We start from the raw sequence: 19,648 nt of genomic DNA on the forward strand, positions 1-19,648 counted from the left end.
TGGCCGGTGCCGCGGCTCACTAGGCTAATCCTCCGCCTAGCGGCGCCGGCACACCGGGTTCTAGTCCCGGTTGGGGCGCCGGATTCTGTCCCGGTTGCCCCTCTTCCAGGCCAGCCCTCTGCTGTGGCCAGGGAGTGCAGTGGAGGATGGCTCAGGTGCTTGGGCCCTGCACCCCATGGGAGACCAGGAAAAGCACCTGGCTCCTGGCTCCTGCCACCGGATCAGCGCGGTGCGCCGGCCACAGCGCGCCAGCCGCGGCGGCTATTGGAGGGTGAACCAACGGCAAAAGGAAGACCTTTCTCTCTGTCTCTCTCTCTCTCACTGTCCACTCTGCCTGTCAAAAATAATAATAATAAAAAAAAGTCTTATCCTAATGATTTCAAACAGTTCACTGTTTACCAACGCACCTTGGTCATAACAACATCATTAGTTTCTACACTTTCGTTTTCTGAAAACTATATATTCACAGCATATGCTTCTTTATGATTAGTAGATATTGGCAGAAAAACACCTTTTAAAATTTACTTATTTATTTGGGCCAGAGAGAGAGAGAGAGATCGCTCACCTGCTGGTTCACTCACCAAATGCAAGCTAGAACCAGCAACTGAACCTGGGCAATCTGACATGGAATGTAGGTATCTTTTTTTTAAAAAAATGTATTTATTTATTTACCTGAAAGTCAGAGTTACACAGAGAGAGAATGAGAGGCAGAGAGAAAGGGGTCTTCCATCCACTGGTTCACTCCCCAGCTGGTGGCAATGGTCGGAGCTGAGTTGATCCAAAGTCAGGAGCCAGGAGCTTCTTCCCATGCAGGCGTAGGGGCCCAAGGACTTGGGCCATCTTCCACTGCTTTCCCAGGCCATAGTAGAGAGTTGGATAGGAAGTGGAGCAGCCAGGACTCGAACCAGCATCCATATGGGATGCTTACACTGCAGGCGGCAGCTTTACCCACTATGCCACAGGAACGTAGGTATCTTAACCAGCGGCTTAACCACAAAGCTAGATGCCCACCCTGAAAAGCGCCTTTTCAGGAAAGTCACAGTGAAAATTCAGTATGATTGGCGTAGTTTCTCATTTGAAGCTGCTTCCACTATCGAGGTCTTCCAGATCTCTAATTAACTAAAGGAGCACAGTGCTGATTATGTCCTCGGTTCCTTTTGTTTTCATAATAAAATGCAATTTGTTCTGGAAACCAGCAGAAAACCCGAGAGTGCTTTACAGAAATGACTGCACTCCTGAGTTCCTTCACCCTGCCTTTCCAGGCATTAAAGATTCATGCATGGAGTCCCGGGAGAGACAACAGCCTCAGCCCTGGCATCCTCTCTCCAGCCTAATGGCCGAGCTCTGTGACTTCGGAGGAAGCTTCCAGGCCGGTCACTTTATGTGCTACCTTGCCTTTGCTTTTTAAGATAAGACTTGGGCAATACCTTTTTCCCTCCTCAATTTTTCCAATGAACCTTAGGATTCAATCAGCTCCTCTGAAGCCGCAGACACAAGCCGCAAACCCCCGTGTTCGGGTTTCTGCCTAACCTGCGAGAAGCTTCTGCGAGAGCAATGCTCCAGGTGTCTCAACAAATTCTAGCTCTTTTCTTTTTCTTTTTCTTTTCTTTTTCTTCCCAATGTTCTTTTTCTATGGCTCCACCTTAGGACACTGAAAGGTTTTAAATTTTTAAAATTTATCTATTTAATTTTATTTCAAAGGCAGGGAAAGAGAGAGAGATCTTTCTGGTAGCTTTGGGATCTGCAAGGAGGGAAGGCCTATACTTCCGGGAATGGAGAATCCTTGTCAAGGTCCCTGTGGGTACCTAAAGGTCAACCAATGAGGATCAGACACACCTCAGCCTTTAACCCCCACGCCCTGAATCTATAAAAGGAGCCCTCCCAAGCTCTGACGCGTGACTTCCCGCCCCCTCCTCTGTTGGGACCAGGGAACCACCCTGGGGAGCGGAATCCCAATAAAAGCCTGTGAATTAATTGATTCGTCTCCCTGGGAAGATTTGTTACGCGCCAGACACCTTGCACTTTCATCTGCTGATTCACTCCCAAAATGTCTGCAACAGCCAGGGATGGGCCAGGTTGAAACCAGGAACTTGGAATTCCATCCAGATCTCCCGTATGAGTGGCGGGAGCTCACGTATTTGAGGGTGGACCTAAGCAGGAAATTGGATCAGCAGCAGGGTAGCCAAGACTCAAAGCCAGGCCGGCGCTGCGGCTCACTAGGCTAATCCTCTGCCTGTGGCACCGGCACCCCCGGTTCTAGTTCCAATTGGGGCACCGGTTCTCTCCTGGTTGCCCCTCTTCCAGGCCAGCTCTCTGCTGTGGCCCGGGAAGGCAGTGGAGGATGGCCCAAGTGCTTGGGCCCTGCACCCGCTTGGGAGACCAGGAGAAGTACCTGGCTCCTGGCTTCAGGTTGGCGCGGTGCACCGGCCGTGGAGTCCGTTTGGGGGGTGAACCAACGGAAGGTAGACCTTTCTCTCTCTCTCTCTCTCTCTCTCTCACTGTCTAACTCTGCCTGTCAAAAAAAAAAAAAAAAAAAAAGACTCAAAGCCAGCACTCAGATAGGGGAGGTAGGGGGTGCAGGCATCCCACTGCACTTTTTTACCCACCCCAAATGCCAGCTCTGCTTTCTGCACTGGCACATCCACTTTCTCCATTCATATAACTGGAAAAATCTGATTTCTGTGCTGAAGGGTTAAAGCTTCTCATATTTTATTGCAGTGATACATAGTAATTATTGTATTTTGATCTGTGATTTCCAGCCTCTTTATTTAGGGCACTGAACATCAGCATCTGCACTCGATTTTTGATTTTTTTTAAAGATTTATTTATTTATTTGAAAGAGTTACTGAGAGAGTGGGAGAGAAAGACAGATCTTCCAACTGCTGGTTTGCTTCCCAGATGACTGCATTGGCCAAGGCTGAGGCCGGGCTGTAACCAGGACTCAGGAGCTTCTTCCAGGTCTCCCACAAACACTTGGGCCCTCTTTCACTGCTTTTCCCAGGCACATTGCCAGGTAGCTGGATCAAAAGAGGAGCAGCCGAGACTTGAACTGGCACTCACATGGGATGCAGGTGCTGCAAGCAGTGGTTTAATCAGCTGCACTACAGCGCCAGCCCTAGGAATCAATATTTTTAAGACTTGACGGCAAATGATTCTCATTTGGGTGCTTCGCAGATCTTCCTAGAAGAAACACTTTTGCAGGTACTGTGATTTATCAGTGAGTCGGGGATTAGTCGTCCTGGGTTTACTCATTGGTTGATTTGTATAATGATCTATGATTGGTGTACTAACAAAGTAGTATATGGCAGTAAAAGTGAAAATAGTGGTGGTAGAGGTATTACCTGGGAAAAGGCAAAAGAGAGCCCCTGTGGTACTGGCAGTATTCTGTATCTTGATTTGGGTGGAGGTGATGTGGGGACTATCCTTCCCTCCGTCCATCCACAAAGCATCAGGTTGCACAGTTAGGAAAATTACTCCTCTATGTATATGCACACTTCAACCAAAATAAGAAGCACTTTTAAAATTATTGCAGTCAGATGATTGTAGAACCTGGAAAAGCTATTGCTGCTATTGAAACATAGCATAATATTTTTACAGGTCTTTTTATATAAATATATAGATATAAAATTAAGTTTTGCAAACTTTAGCTGTGCTGTCAATTTTGAGAAAAGTATCCCAGTTTATCATGCTGAGTTGGCATTGTACAGAAATTAACAGCCATATTGGTCTAGAAACGCGAAACAATTTTTCCCATTTGTACAGGGGCAACACACTTTATTAAATATGTAAGGTTTTTTTTTTTTTTTTTTTTTTTACAGATAGAGTGGATAGTGAGAGAGAGAGACAGAGAAAAAGGTCTTCCTTTTCCGTTGGTTCACCCTCCAGTGGCCGCTGCAGCTGGTGCACCACGCTGATCCAAAGCCAGGAGCCAGATGCTTCTCCTGGTCTCCCATGGGGTGCAGGGCCCAAGCACTCAGGCCATCCTCCACTGCCTTCCCGGGCCACAGCAGAGAGCTGGACTGGAAGAGGAACAACCAGGACAGAATCCGGCGCCCCAACCGGGACTAGAACCCAGTGTGCCAGTGCCACTGGCGGAGGATTAGCCTAGTGAGCCGCGGCACCAGCAAATATGTAAGGTCTTATCTGTGTGGGTTTGGTTACAGAACTAATGAAATATCCTATAAATAATGAAAAAGTAAAAATACTTTAGCTTTTTTTAAAAAAAAAAAGATTATTTATTCATTTTATTTATTTGAGGGAGGAGAGCACTCCCATCTGCCAGTTCACTCCCCCAAATGCCCACAACAGCTGGGTTAGGCCAGGCCGAAGCCAGAGGCCAGGAATTTGATCTGCATCTCCCACTTGGTTGGCGGTGACCAAACTACTTGAGCCAGGACTTCCTGCCTCCCAGGGTGTGCCTCAGCGGGAAGCTTGAATCAGGAGCAGAGCTGGGGCTGGAACCCAAGCACCCTGACATGGGATACTGCATCCCCATAGGCAGCCTAACAACTAGACCAAACCCCCACCAATGTTTTCAGTTCTCATAAACTATAGAGCTAAAGTTTTCCAATATTTTTTAAAATAGATGATTCAAATTTATCAAATTAATTCCATAATTATTCATAAAGTATATAATGGGATATAGTATATATAGTATATAGTATCATAAAGTATATAATGGGATATAATTACCAATATAATACTCAGAATTATATAATTTTTAAAGATTATGTATTTTAACATACTATATTGAATCTGTTAAAAACTAAATTTAAAAAAATAAAAAGAAATCACAGAGCAGGAAATTAACACATTAAAAAAATAAAACAAAACAAATAAAACCAGGACCGGTGCTGTGGCACAGTGTGTTAAACCACCATAGGCTGCACCAGCATTCCATATGGGCCCAGGTTTGTGTCCTGGTTGCTCCACTTCCAATCTAGGTCTCTGCTATCTACCTAGGAAAGCAGCAGCCCATGGCCCCAGTCCCTGGACCCCTGCACCCACATGGGAGACAGGAAAGAAGTTCCCTGCTCTTGGAGAAGGCCTGGCCCAGCCCTGCCATTGCAGCCCTCTGGGGAGTGAACCAGCAGATGGAAGTTCTCTCTCTCTCTGTCTCTCCTCTCTTTGTAACTCCAAGTTTCAAATAAATAAGTAAATCTTTTTTAAATGTGTATTTTCTTTTTTTCCCAAGAAACCTTTTATTTAAGGAATACAAGCTTAATACACGTCATAATTACAACTTTAGGAATAAATAAATCTTAAGCACACACACACACAAATGGCCAATTTCATCATGGTATGGAATGTTCATAAAAGTTTAGAACCACAAAAAAAATTTATTTATTAATTTGAAAGGCAGAGTTAAAGAGATAAGGAGAAAGAGAGATGGAGAGAGAGAGAGATTTTCCATCTGCTGGTTCATTCCCCAAATGCATGGAAGGGCCAGGGCTGAGCCAGGAGCCTGGAGCCTCCTTCAGGTCTCCCATGTGGGTGCAGGGGCCGAAACACTTGGGCCATTTTCCGCTGCTTTCCCAGGCACATTAGCAGGGAGCTGGACTGGAAGTGGAGCAGGATCTGGCGCTGTGGCTCACTTGGTTAATCCTCCACCTGCGGTGCAAGCATCACATATGGGCGCCGGTTCTAGTCCTGGTTGCTCTTCTTCCAGTCCAGCTCTCTGCTGTGGTCCAGGAGGTCAGTGGAGGATGGCCCAAGCGCTTGGGCCCCTACATTTTTTTTTTTTTTTTTTTTTGACAGGCAGAGTGTGGACAGTGAGAGAGAGAGACAGAGAGACAGAGAGAAAGGTAGGTCTTCCTTTTGCCGTTTGTTCACCCTCCAATGGCCACCGCAGCCGGGACGCTGTGGCCGGTGCACCGCATTGATTCGAAGACAGGAGCCAGGTGCTTCTGGTCTCCCATGGGGTGCAGGGCCCAAGGACTTGGGCCATCCTCCACTGCACTCCCTGGCCACAGCAGAGAGCTGGCCTGGAAGAGGGGCAACCGGGACAGAATCCGGCGCCCCGACCGGAACTAGAACGCAGGTGGAGGATTAGCCTATTGAGCTGCGACGCCGACTGCTACACTTTTTTAAAAAAAGGAAGTGGAGCAGTCAGGACCCAAACCAGCACCTACATGGGATGGTGATGTTCCCAGGCAGCGGCTCTACCCACTATAGTGGGTATACCACAATTCCAGTCCAAAATTATATAATTTTTGACTGTAAAAATCAATTTTCCCATACTACTGGTTAAGAGAAGAGAATCTGCATTTTTTTATTTAACAGATAGAGTTATAGACAGTAAGAAAGAGATACAGAGAGAAAGGTCTTCCTTCCGTTGGTTCACCCCCAAAATGGCCGCTACGGCTGGAGCTGCGCTGATCTGAAGCCAGGAGCCAGGTGCTTCCTCCTGGTCTCCCATGAGGGTGCAGGGGCCCAAGCACTTGGGCCATCCTCCACTGCTTCCTGGGCCACAGCAGAGAGCTGGACTGGAAGAGGAGCAACCGGAACTAGAGCCAGTGCCCATATGGGATGCCAGCGCTGCAGGCAGAGGATTAACCAAGTGAGCCATGGCGCTGGGCCCAGAGACTGCACTTTAATTCTCATCTATGTCATTGTTTATAATAGTCGTTTCTGTGCAGTTCATGGAAAGAAAGACTATTAACTCATGCCTGGAAACAGAAATATCTTACTAACAGTTACCAAAGTATACAATTCAATAGGCTAAAAACTTGACTCATATAAACATATAAGGAAGACGTGTCAAATATTTATTTAACTCATTAATAAGGAATCCAGCAGGCGGTGAAGATGGTTCAAAGAGCATTTCAAGAGTTTCATGGCCAGATAGGAAAGGAATGTTGAAATGACTTTGCTGAACTGTATCTAAAACAGAATATAAAGGAGAAATAATTGTACATGTCAAGATTACTACATCTACTCAACATATGGATGTCTAATTATTCCAGCACAACTTGGTCAAAATACCCAAGTTTAAATTGAGTAAATTTGAATACCCAAAATACACCGTTTAAATTGAGTTATTTCGGTACCTTACAGAAAAACACTTGACTATGGGGCTGGCGCTGTGGCATAGTGGGTAAAGCTGCTGCCTGCAGTGTCAGCATCCCATATGGGTATCAGTTCAAGTCCTGGTTGTTCTACTTCCAATCCAGATCCTGCTAATGTGTCCGGGAAAGCAGTGAAAGATGGCCCAAAGTCCTTGGGCCCCTGCATCCACATGAGAGACTCAGAAGAAGCTCCTGGCTCCTGGCGCTGGCCCAGCCTTGGCCATAACCATCATCTGGGGAGCAAACCATTGGATGGAAGATCTCAATCTCTCTCTGTAATTTTGATTTTCAAATACATAAAATCTTAAAACAAAAACAAATAAACAAAACAAAACAAAAAAACCACTTGACCATACAGATCTTGTTTTTTTCTGGAATCACTACTAGGTTCCATTAATCTGTCTTGTCATCAAGCAATTACCACACTGTGTTGGTTACTGTAACTTTATAATAAGTCTAGAATAATTTTTTAAATTTTTAAAAATATTTTATTTATTTGAGAGGTACAGTTACAGACACAGAAAGGGAGAGACAGAAAGGTCTTCCTTCTACTTGTTAACTTCCCAAGTGGCCACAACGACCAGAACTGAGCTGATTCGAAGCCAGGAGCCAGGAGCTTCTTCCGGTTCTCCCACGGGGGTGAAGGGGCCCAAGGACTTGGGCCAACTTCTACTGATTTCTCAGGCCTTAGCAGAGAGCTGGATTGGAAGAGCAGCAGGGACTAGAGCTGGTACCTGTATGGGATGTCAGTGCCACAGGGGGAGGATTAAGCTAATGAACCACAGTGCTGGCCCAGGGGATATACTTTTTTTTTTTTTTTTTTGACAGGCAGAGTGGACAGTGAGAGAGAGAGACAGAGAGAAAGGTCTTCCTTTGCCGTTGGTTCACCCTCCAATGGCCACCGCCGCTGGCGCGCTGTGGCCGGCGCACCGCGCTGATCCGGTGGCAGGAGCCAGGAGCCAGGTGCTTTTCCTGGTCTCCCATGGGGTGCAGGGCCCAAGCACCTGGGCCATCCTCCACTGCACTCCCTGGCCACAGCAGAGGGCTGGCCTGGAAGAGGGGCAACTGGGACAGAATCCGGCGCCCCAACCGGGACTAGAACCCGGTGTGCTGGCGCCGCTAGGCAGAGGATTAGCCTAGTGAGTCGCGGCGCCGGCCAGGATATACTTCTTTTTTTTTTTTTTTTTTTTTGGCAGGCAGAGTGGACAGTGAGAGAGAGACAGAGAGAGAAAGGTCTTCCTTTGCCGTTGGTTCACCCTCCAATGGCCGCCGCTGCAGCCGGCGCACCGCGCTGATCCGATGGCAGGAGCCAGGATCCAGGTGCTTTTCCTGGTCTCCCATGGGGTGCAGGGCCCAAGCACCTGGGCCATCCTCCACTGCACTCCCTGGCCATAGCAGAGAGCTGGCCTGGAAGAGGGGCAACCGGGACAGAATCCGGCGCCCCGACCGGGACTAGAACCCGGTGTGCCGGCGCCGCAAGGTGGAGGATTAGCCTATTGAGCCACGGCGCCGGCCCCAGGATATACTTCTTAACTACCGAACCAAACACTGGCTGCCTCCAGTAACTTTTGACAACAGTCCCAAGACCATTCAATATTCTTTTCAACAAATGTTCCAGGGATAACTGGACATCCACATGCAAAGAATGAATTCAGATCCCTATCCCAAAGCATATATAAAAATTAACTAAAATGCATCTAACACCTAACTGTAAGAGCTATAAAACTCTTAGGAAACATAGATTCAAGTACTTATGATCTTGGGTTAGGTAAAAACTTCTTTTCTATTTTTTTAAAATTTATTTATTGTATTTGAAAGTCAGCGTGAGAGAGAGAGAGAGAGAGAGAGAGATCTTCCATCCGCTGGTTCACTCCCCAAATGACTGCAACAGCCAGGGCTGGGCCAGGCTGAAGCCAGGAACCTGGAGCTCCATCTGGGTCTCCCAAGAAGGTGGCAGGGGCCCAAGGACTTGGGCCGTCTTCTGTTGCTTTCCTTTTTTTTTTTTTTTTTTTTTTTTTTTTGACAGGTAGAGTTATAGACACAGAGAGAGAGATCTTCCTTCTGTTGGTTCACTCCCCAAATGGCCGCCACGTCCGCACTGTGCCGATTCGAAGCCAGGAGCCAAGTGCTTCCTCCTGGTTTCCCATGCGGGTGCAGGGGTCCAAGCATCCCATATGGGTGCTGGTTCGAGTCCCAGCTGCTCCACTTCTGCTTCAGCTCTCTGCTATGGCCTGGGAAAGCAGTAGAAGATGGCCCAAGTGCCTGGGTCCCTGACACCCACGTAGGAGACCCAGATGGAGCTCCCAGCTCCTGGCTTCAGATCAGCTCAACTCTGGCCTTTTTGGACATTTGGGGAATGAACCAGTGAAATAGAAGACACCCCTCTCTCTCTCTCTTTTTCTCCCTTTCTCTCCCCCCCCCCCCGTCTCTCTGTTTCTCTCTCTCTCTCTCTCTCAGGTTCTTTGTCTCTGTAACTCTGTCTTTCAAATAAATAAAAAATAATAATGAAAAATAAAAAAAAGAAAATGAATCAAAGACCTAAATGTAAGATCTGAATGAAGCTACTAGAAGAAAATACATGGGAAACATTAGAATACATTGTGATTTTTGCTTAATATCACAAAAAACACAGGCAACAAAAGCAAAAATAGACCAACAGTATATAACAAACTAAGAAGTTTCTGCACAGCAAAGGAAACCATCAACAACCAGGAGTAAGAGATAACCTACAGAGCGGGAGAAAGTATTTGCAAACTATTACTCAGAAAAAGGATTGATATTCAGAATATATAAGGAATTCAAAAAACTCGACAATTAAAAACTCAAATAATCCATTTTTAAATGAGAAAAATTACCCAACTAAAGATTTATCAAAAGAAAATACAAGTACGAGTGGTCAGTAAGTGTATGAGAATGTGACATCTCTGGCCATCAGGGCGGGGCAAGTCAAGAGCACAGTGATCCATCAGCTCACTGCAGCCAGGATGGATATTGCCAAAAAGCAAAAATTAACAAATACTCGCCAGGATGCAGAAGAAAGGGAGCCCTTACACACTGCTTACGGGGATGTAAATTACATAGTCAGTATGGAGAACAGTATGCCAGTTCCTCGAACAGCTAAAAATATATCTACCATTTGATCCAGCTACCCCACTTCTGGGTATATATATCCAAAGAAGATAAAACCAGCATATCAAATAGATGCCTGTACCCCATGGTTTTTTGCAGCACTATTTGCAAGAGCCAACATTTGGAATCAAGCTAGCTGTCAACTTAAGAAGGGATGGATGAAAATGATGTGGGGGGAGGGCACTTGGCCTAGCAGTTAAGACACAGGGTAAGACCCTCATATCCCATATCGAGTCCTGGTTTGATACCTCGTCCTGGCTCCGGACTCCAGCTTCCTGCCAAGGCAGACCCTAGGAGGCAGTGGTGGTGTGGATTTCTTATGTGGGTTGTAGGGGCCAAGCACCTGGGCCACTTCTCAGGCACATTAGCAGGGAGTTGGATCGGAAGTGAGGCAGCCAGGACTTGAACCAGAGCTCAGGTGGGATGCTGCTGTCTGAGCGGTGGCTTAACCCTCTGCATCACAACGCTGGGACCCCTCCTCATACTGTTTTGATGGAAGTGTAAAATAGTTTAGTTGCTATGGAAAACAGTTTGACATGTTCACAGGAAGTTAAACATAGAAGAGCCACATGGTCCAGAAATCCCACTCATGGCAGCATGTCTAAAAGAAGTGATACACATGTTCCAACAAAGATTTGTACCAAAATGTCCAGCTTATCATTATTCATGATAGCTAAAAAGTTGAAACGATTCAAATGTCCAGCTGGTGAAGGTATGAATAAATGTGGGATATCCTTACAGCCATAGAAAGGAATGAGGTGCTGGTGTTCGCCACAACATAGATGAACCTTGAAAACATTATCCTAAGGGAAAGAAACCAGATTAAAAAGGACAAACTAGGGCCAGCGCTGTGACGCAGCGGGTTAACGCCCCCGCCTAAAGCACCGACATCCCATATGAGCGCGGGTTGAGACCCGGCTGCTCCACTTCCGATCCGGCTCTCTGCTGTGGCCTGGGAAAGCAGTGGAAGATGGCCCAAGTTCTTGGGCCCCTGCACCCACATGGGAGAGCAGGAAGAAGCTCCTGGCTCCTGGCTTCGGATCAGTGTAGCTTCAACCATTGTGGCCCATTGGGGAGTGAACCAACGGATGGAAGACCTCTCTCTCTCTGCCTCTCCTTTCTCTGTGTAACTCTGACTTTTGAATAAATAAATAAATCTTTAAATCTTTTTTTTTTTTTTGGACAGGCAGAGTGGACAGTGGGAGAGAGAGACAAAGAGAAAGGTCTTCCTTTGCCGTTGGTTTACCCTCCAATGGCCGCCGTGGCTGGTGCATCGCACTGATCCGATGGCAGGAGCCAGGTGCTTCTCCTGGTCTCCCATGGGGTGCAGGGCCCAAGCACTTGGGCCATCCTCCACTGCCTTCCCGGGCCACAGCAGAGAGCTGGCCTGGAAGAGGGGCAAATGGGACAGAATCTGGCGCCCTGACCGGGACTAGAACCCAGTGTGCGGGCGCCACAAGGTTGAGGATTAGCCTAGTGAGCCGCGGTGCCGGCCACAGATTCCTTTTATGTGACATGCACGGGCAAGGAAAATTTGCAGTGTCTTATCCATTATCTGATGCTATAACTGAGTGTGGGAGGCTTACGGATAACTTATAAAGAAAATAAAATTGTTTCCTACAGATTTCAGAAGCCAAGAAATCCAAGAGCATGGCACCAGTATCTGCTCAGCCTCTGGTGACACCTTCTTGCTGCATCATAACAGCTTGCTAGGGTGAGACAGAGTGCTTGGGCCCCTGCACCCGCATGGGAGACCAGGAAGAAACTCCTGGCTCCTGGCTTTGGATCGGCACAGTGCAGGCTGTGGCGGCCATTTGGGGAGTGAACCAACAGAAGGAAGACCTTTCTCTTTGTCTCTCTCTCTCACTATCTATAACTCTACCTGTCAAATAAATTTTTTTAAAAATTGTGTAGTGGATTATGGTTGCCTTCTCTGAATTCATTTTCTCTCTTCCTCTTTTCTAAGAGAGTTATAATTTTGTGCACCTCTCCACAGTATAGACCTGGGGTTTCAGTGAAAGTTGTACCTTAATTTACCCTTTGCTGATGGGGTAGGTCTGATTGGGTAAGGGTGATTGGATCTACTTTGCCAATAATTATTTCAGGAAAGAGCATGAAACTCAATATAGCATGTAACTCAATTCAGTTTCATGAGGCTTCTAGTAATTTCTTCCTCAATCTCTGGTAAAGCTTCTGAAATCAACTCAACCTCTTTCTTGAATTAATAAGCATATAGTCATCCAGTGTCCTTGATGGTAGTCAGCCTTAGAATGAGGCCCACTTTGTAGAGAGTCTAGCAGAGGCAGGGGTAAGAGTGACAGAGAGAGAGAGCGAGAGAGAGAGAGATCCTCTGATTCACACTTCAAATGGCCACCACGGCCAGGGCTGGGCCAGGCCAAAGCCAGGAGCTTCTTCTGGGTCTCCCACGTGGGTGGCAGAGGTTCAGGGACTTGGGCCATCTTCTGCTGCTTTTCCAGGCACATCAGCAGGAAACTGGATTGGAAATGGTGCAGTTGGGACACAAACTAGTGCCCATATGGGATGCTGTTGCTGCAGGCGCTGCTTAACCCACTGTGCCACACTGCTGGCTTCCACATGCCCCTATTTTTCATTGAAAAATGACATCATGTTTGGTACATTAAAAATATAAATTTAAAAAACAATAAATCCACCACAGAGCATATGATCTAGAACCATGGGGGCTACCTATTTGTGCTTTTCCAGTGTCATCACCTTGGCTTTCTCTCAGAGCAGACGACTATCCTGAATTTTGTATTAACTATTTTTGGGGGCTTTTTTTTTTCATTTATTTGACAGGCAGAGACACAGACAGAGATCTCCTATCCTCTGGTTCACTCCCTGAATGTCCATAATAGCCAGGGCTGGCCCAGGCCGAGGCTGGGAGCCAGGAACTCAATCTGGATCTCCCACTCACGTTTTGGAGCAGGCATCTGCTGTCTCCAGGATGTGCATTAGCAGGAAGCAGGGTAGGAAGTGGAGTAGTTGGGATTCAAAACAGGCACTCCAATATGAGATGTGGGCATCCACAGCAGGAACTTAAGCTGCTGTGCCAAACGCCTGCTTCCACCTTTGGATTATTGTAAAATATAATTTTATTCCAGATTTATGTTTCTCTAAACAATAAACTGTCTTGCTTTTCTCAGCCTCCTGTGTGTAAATATAGCTTCCTTGTTCTGCTTCTACATTGTGAAAAACATGTTCACCAGTTCTTGTCAGATGTTTGAGTAGCTTCCAGCGATTTTTCCTTACCAGCAAAGGTGCGATGAATGTTGCTGAAGGTATGTCCTGGTGCATCTCTGCAAAGGTTTATCCGCATCACTCTCGGAGAGAACCGCATGCCTAATTGTTCCAGGTTGTGCCAGAGTGGTTGTACGTTACTCACTTCCACCAGCAACGCCTAAGTGATCCTGTTATTCACCCTTGTATTTCCAGACTTTTGAATTTTTAACAGTGAAATGGCTTTTTAGTGATATCATACTATGATGTTCTTTTTTTCTTTTTAAAATTTGTATTAATGATTTATTTATTTTTTTGAAAGGCAGAATTATGGTGAGAATAAGAGAGAGAGAGAAAGAGAGAGAGATTCTCCATTTGCTGGTTTACTCCCCAAAAGGCTGTAATGGCCGGGACTAGGACAGGCCAAAACCAGAAGCCAGGAGCTTCTTCTCAGTCTCCTATGTGCAGGGACCCAGGGATTTGGGACATCTGCTGCTGCTTTCTCAGGCATGTTATCAGAGAGCTGGATTGGAAGAAGAGCAGCTGGGACACGAACTGGCACCCATAGGGGATGTTGGTGCTACAAGCTGTGGCTTTACCTGCTATACCGCAGTACCAGGTCCTCACCAAAGTAATCTTTTTTTTTTTTTTTTTTTGACAGGCAGAGTGGACAGTGAGAGAGAGAGAGAGACAGAGAGAAAGGTCTTCCTTTGCCGTTGGTTCACCCTCCAATGGCCGCTGCGGCTGGTGCACCGCGCTTATCCAATGGCAGGAGCCAGGTACTTATCCTGGTCTCCCATGGGGTGCAGGGCCCAAGTATTTGGGCCATCCTCCACTGCATTCCCTGGCTACAGCAGAGAGCTGGCCTGGAAGAGGGGCAAATGGGACAGAATCCGGCGCCCCGACCGGGACTAGAACCCGGTGTTCGGGCACCGCAAGGCGGAGGATTAGCCCAGTGAGCCGCAGTGCCGGCCGACCAAAGTAATCTATGACTACTAATGAAGTGGAGTAATTTTCATACTTGAGTCATCAATTGTGTTTCTTCTTTGAACTACTGGAGCTGTCATTATCTGTTTTTATTAGATGATTGTCTTATAATTACTGATGTTAAGGAATTTTTAAAACATGTATTTATTTATTTGAGAGAGAGAGAGAAACATATCTCTCATTCATTGGTTCACTTTCCAAATGCCCACATCAGGAACTCATCCAGGACTCTCACATGGGTGGTAGGGACCCAAGTACTTGTGCCATCATCTGCTGCCTCCCAGGGTGTACATTAGCAGGAGGCTGGAATTAGAGGCAGAGCCAAGACTCAAACTCAGATGCTGACAGGGAATACAGGAGTTTTAACAGGCATTTTAACTGCTAGGCCAAATGTCTGCTCCTAAGGACTTCTCACACATCCGTTTAGGAATTTTTTGTGAATTTAATGGATATGTCTTATGTGACTCCTCAGATTCTCTCAGCCTCACCTGTATTCTGGATCCTCGACTGGTGGCTCCACCTCGTTCACCACCACTGATTTGTTAGGATCTGGCCGAGAGTCCATAGTGTCTCTGCTCTCTTTGGTTGCCAGTCGTTGTCGACTCGGACTGTCCTAGTGGCTGTAAACACCAGGAAAAGGGCTGGAAGTTAGCCTCAAGGCAAGCTTTATCAAGTAGGAAGCAGGACATGTGGCAGAAGTAACAGATAGTGCTGCCCTTTCCTTTTTACCACCCCTGGAATGTTCTGGGGCAGTCCTTCCATTGGGCTTGCCCCAAGACATCCTCCACTGTCCAACAGGTGTGCTTGCAGAGAGAACGGTCATAAGTCGTTGTGAAGCATTGGCAAGCTCGCCAAATGCATTGTCAGGCTCATTGTCACTTCCCTGTCGCTCCCCCTCTTCGTGGAGGAACGACACAAGACCCTGCGCTGTTCTTTCGTCTGCTCGGCCCTCCCCGGGTTTGCTGCTGGTTCTTCCCGGGTTGGCTACTATCCCTTCCACCTCCGTGGAAGGGCAGTTCCCCCTGGCCACATTCCCCACTTCCGCAGGGGAGCGGCACACCGCCGGCCGGCTCTCTCGGGGGCTGCACGGGGGCTGCACAGGTGTTCCCCTTAGATGTTCCTCGTGCATGCCATCTCTCTCCTCCTTTATAGTCCTCCTCCGCCAATCCCAACTCGGCTGCCCACACGCCGAGTACGCTGCTCTCCAATCAGGAGCAAGTCCTACAGTTTATTGGTTGAACTGGAGGCAGCTGCGTAGAAGCTGTTTTCTCCTCTCCCAGCGCCATATTGTGGGAGAGCAGATGCATAGAATAAGTCTTAATTCCAGTAACAATATAGTCCGAGTTGCTCCCCACAGTGGGAGAGCAGATGCATAGAATAAGTCTTAATTCCAGTAACAGTATAGTCCGAGTTGCTCCCCACAGATCCCCCTTTCTTTTTATTTTTTTTGGCATTGATACGCGCCTGTCTTCGGTGTCCCGCGGCACACACTCTGCTCTACTTGCTAGAGTTGCCACAGGCTCTTACAAGTCCTATCAATCAGGCAAACCGAATCCAAGCCTTCTCATTGCCGTATTGTGGGGGAGACTTATTAGTGTTGGTTCGTGCCTATCTTCGGTGACCTGCAGCTCATACTCTGGTCGAGCTGCCTGCTGGTGCTTATCGCCTAATCAGGCAGACCGAATCCAAGCCTCCTAATTGTATTGTGGGGAGGCCTTACTGATGTTAATTCGTGCCTGTCTTCGGTGACCTGCGGCGCATAAGCTGCTAGCTGCCGCAGGTGCTCATCGCCTCACTTATCGGGCAGACCGAATCCAAGCTTTCTAATTGCCATGTTGTGGGGAGGCCTTTCTATTTCTCTATTTCTCTATGTCCGGGCATTCCTATTTCTCCCATTCTACTTCCATCTTCCAGCATTCCTATTTCTCTCACTTTACTTCTAAACTTCTGTTTCTCTTATCCCTGCGGCTTCCCGGCGGCGCCCGCCCCGAGGCTGCTTCTCGGCACCTCGCCCCGCGGCAGCTTCACGGCTCTGCGCGGCTTCCCGGCGCCTCGCCCCGCCGGCGGGTTCCCGGCTCTGCGCGCACGCTCCGCGGTCTCCACGCACTTCGCGCCCGCACCACGGCCTTGCGCCAACGCCCCGTGCTCTCTCTGCACGCGGCGGCTTCCGCGAATGTTTCCGCCACCACCGGCATTCAGTCCAAGTTCCCCGGACTAACCTGGCGAATCCTGGCGGCCCACGTCTCTGCCTCTGGTTCCAGATCTTCGCCTCTTGCTCCCCGGGGTGACTTGAAGAATTCCAAGATGGCTTGGCCTGCACTCGCGGCTTCATCCTCCCTAACATTTTTCTCTACCCGGTATGTTTCCTTAAGTTTTCTTCCAACAATATTCCTCTCATTTCTCCTGGCTTCTCCCCACAGTCCGTATCCGAGTCCAAGCCTCCTCCAGGTTTCACTTTCGCTTTCAATCTCCTAGCTTCCCCGCCATAGTCCGCATCCGAGTCTATGAAAGCTTTCACTTTCGCTTTCAATCCTAACTTCTTTCCCACAGTCCATATCCGAGTCTATGCCTAGGCTTTCAATAGCTTCTTCCGGCACCTTTTTCGTCCGGCTTTTCCCTAGGCTGTTTGCTAGTCTCTCTCTCCGATATTTCCCCATTTCTTCCCGTTTCTTCCCTCCTAAGTTTCATATCCGTCCTAGGTTTCCTATCCGAGTCAGGTTTCCTATCCGAGTCAGGTTTCCTATCCGTCCTAGGTTTCCTATCCGAGTCACGGCACCATTATGTCGCTCCCCCTCTTCATGGAGGAACGACACTAAACCCTGCCTAGGCTTCATATCCGAGTCACGGCACCATTATGTCGCTCCCCGTCTTCGTGGAGGAACGACACAGGACCCTGCGCTGTTCTTTCGTCTGCTCGGCCCTCCCCGGGTTTGCTGCTGGTTCTTCCCGGGTTGGCTGCCGTCCCTTCCACCTCCGTGGAAGGGCAGTTCCCCCCGCCACTTTCCCCACTTCCGCAGGGGAGCGGCACACCGCCGGCCGGCTCTCTCGGGGGCTGCACAGGTGTTCCTTCAGATAGATGTTCCCCTTAGATGTTCCTGGTGCATGTTGTCTCTCTCCTCCTCCATAGTCCTCTTCACCAATCCCAACTCGGCTGCCCACACGCCGAGTACGCTGCTCTCCTCCAATCAGGAGCAGGTCCTGCTGTTTATTGGTTGAACTGGAGGCAGCTGTGTAGAAGCTGTTTCTCCCTTCTCAGCGCCATATTGTGGGAGAGCAGATGCATAGAATAAGTCTTAATTCCAGTAACTTAGTCTAGTCCGAGTTGCTCCCAGTTGCTCCCCACACTTCCCTTTTCTTTTCTTTTTATTCTTTTAAATTTATTTACTTGAAAGGGTTACACAAAGACAGAAGGAGAGGCAGAGAGAAAGAAGAGGGAGAGGGAGAGGGACAGAGAGATAGAGAGAGGTCTTCCATCTGCTCGTTCACTCTCCAATTGGCTGCAAAGGCCGGAGCTGCCTTCCCAGGCCATGGTAGAGAGGGAGGTGGATCAGAATCGGAGCAGCTGGGACTCCAACCTGTGCCCATATGGGATGCCGGCACCATAGGTAGTAGCTTTGCCTGCTATGCCACAGTGCCGGCCCCAGTTCACTTTTCACTCACTCTTGATGTGCTGGCCTTAAGCTTGCCTCAAACTCGATTTCTCAGGAGCACAGCCTTCCTTCCGTTGATTCACTCCCTAAATGGCCACAGCGGCTGGAGCTGTGCCAATCTGAAGCCAGGAGCCAGGAGCTTTTTCCGGGTCTCTCATGTAGGTGCAGTGGCCCAAGCACTTGTGCCATCTTCTAGTGCTTTCCCAGGCCATTAGCAGAGAGCTGGATTGGAAGAGGAACAGCCAGGACTAGAACCGGCACCCATATGGGATCCAGTGCCACAGGTGGAGGATTATTCTACTGCACCACGGTGCCAGCCCTTCTTTATGTTTTTTTTTTTTTAATTAATTTATTTATTTGAAAGTCAGAGTTACAGAGAGAGAGAGACAGAGAGATATCTTCCATCTGCTGGTTCACTCCCCAAATGACCACAATGGCCTGCTGGGGCTGGGCCAGTCTGATGCCAGGAGCCTGGAGCTTCTTCCAAGTCTCCCACGTGAATGCCGGGGCCTAAGTACTTGTGCTGTCCTCTGCTGCTTTCCCAGGTGCATTAGCAGGGAGCAGGATCTGAAGTGGAGCAGGACTTCAAATGGCAACCACGTGGGATGCCAGCACAGGACGGTGACTTAAGCCGCTACACCATAGTGCCGGCCCCTATGGTGACTTTTTTAAAAAGATTTTTTATTTACTTGAAAGGCAGAAGATTGGGCAGGAGGGATGAGAGACAGAGATGGAGAGAGATAAAAAGAAATCTATTAACCTCAAATGTCTGCAACAGGAGACAGAGATTCCACCCAGGTCTCCCACAGGGGTGGTGGGAACTCAAGCACCTGGGCCATCTTCTGATGCTTTCCCAGGTACATGAGCAGGAAGCTGGGCTAGAGGTGTAGTAGCCAGGACTTCAGCTGGTACTCTGGTTGAGAATCCGGCACTGAAAGCAGTGGCTTAACCTGCTGCACTAAGGCACAGCCCCTATGGTGATTTTCTTTTTTTGTTTTTTCTTTTTTTAAAGATTTGTTTATTTATTTGAAAGTCAGAGTTACACACAGAGAGAAGGAGAGGCAGAGAGAGAGAGAGAGAGAGAGAGAGAGAGAGGTCTTCCATCTGATGGTTCACTCCCCAGATGACCGCAACTGCCGGAGCTGCACTGATCCAAAGCCAGGAGCCAGGAGCTTCCTCCAGGTCTCCCACCCGGGTGCTGGGTGCAGGGGCCCATGGAGTTGGGCCATCTTCTACTGCTTTCCCAGGCCACAGCAGAGAGCTGGATCTGAAGTGGAACAGCCAGAACCTGAACCGGCACCCATGTGGGATGCCAGTGCTTCCGGCCAGGGTGTTAACCTGCTGTGCCACAGGGCCGGCCCCTGGTGATTTTCATTGTATCAGAAGTTCCTGATCTTAATTTAGGTGAACTTCTCCATCTTTTCTTTTTAGATTATGCTTATGGTATCCTGATTAAGAAATTCTTCACTACCATGAGGTCACATTCTCCAACAAGTTTTTTGTTCAATTTTTATTATTTTTACTTATCTGAAAGCCAAAAAATAGGGAGAAAAGGACAGAGAGAGAGAGAGATCACCC

At 48.1% G+C, this 19,648-nt stretch overlaps 1 long non-coding RNA gene across 3 annotated transcripts; it reads right to left on the reverse strand.

The window, feature by feature from the left end:
• Window positions 1–7,568: 7,568 nt before the first annotated feature.
• On the reverse strand, window positions 7,569–17,761 carry LOC149120103 (uncharacterized). 3 transcript variants are annotated; one of them, XR_016226573.1, is made up of 3 exons: window positions 15,342–17,760; window positions 14,909–15,040; window positions 7,569–7,801 (listed from the first exon to the last, which is right to left on the reverse strand). It is a non-coding gene; the product is annotated as an uncharacterized LOC149120103 (long non-coding RNA). The 3 variants fall into 3 exon arrangements; XR_016226575.1 differs by having other exon boundaries at window positions 16,640–17,743; XR_016226574.1 differs by lacking the exon at window positions 7,569–7,801 and adding an exon at window positions 14,081–14,723 and having other exon boundaries at window positions 15,342–17,761.
• Window positions 17,762–19,648: the final 1,887 nt, after the last annotated feature.

The sequence above is a fragment of the Oryctolagus cuniculus genome, chromosome 20, assembly GCF_051225735.1.
Source record: "Oryctolagus cuniculus isolate XC-2025 breed Fujian yellow rabbit chromosome 20, ASM5122573v1, whole genome shotgun sequence".
NCBI lineage: Eukaryota > Metazoa > Chordata > Mammalia > Lagomorpha > Leporidae > Oryctolagus > Oryctolagus cuniculus.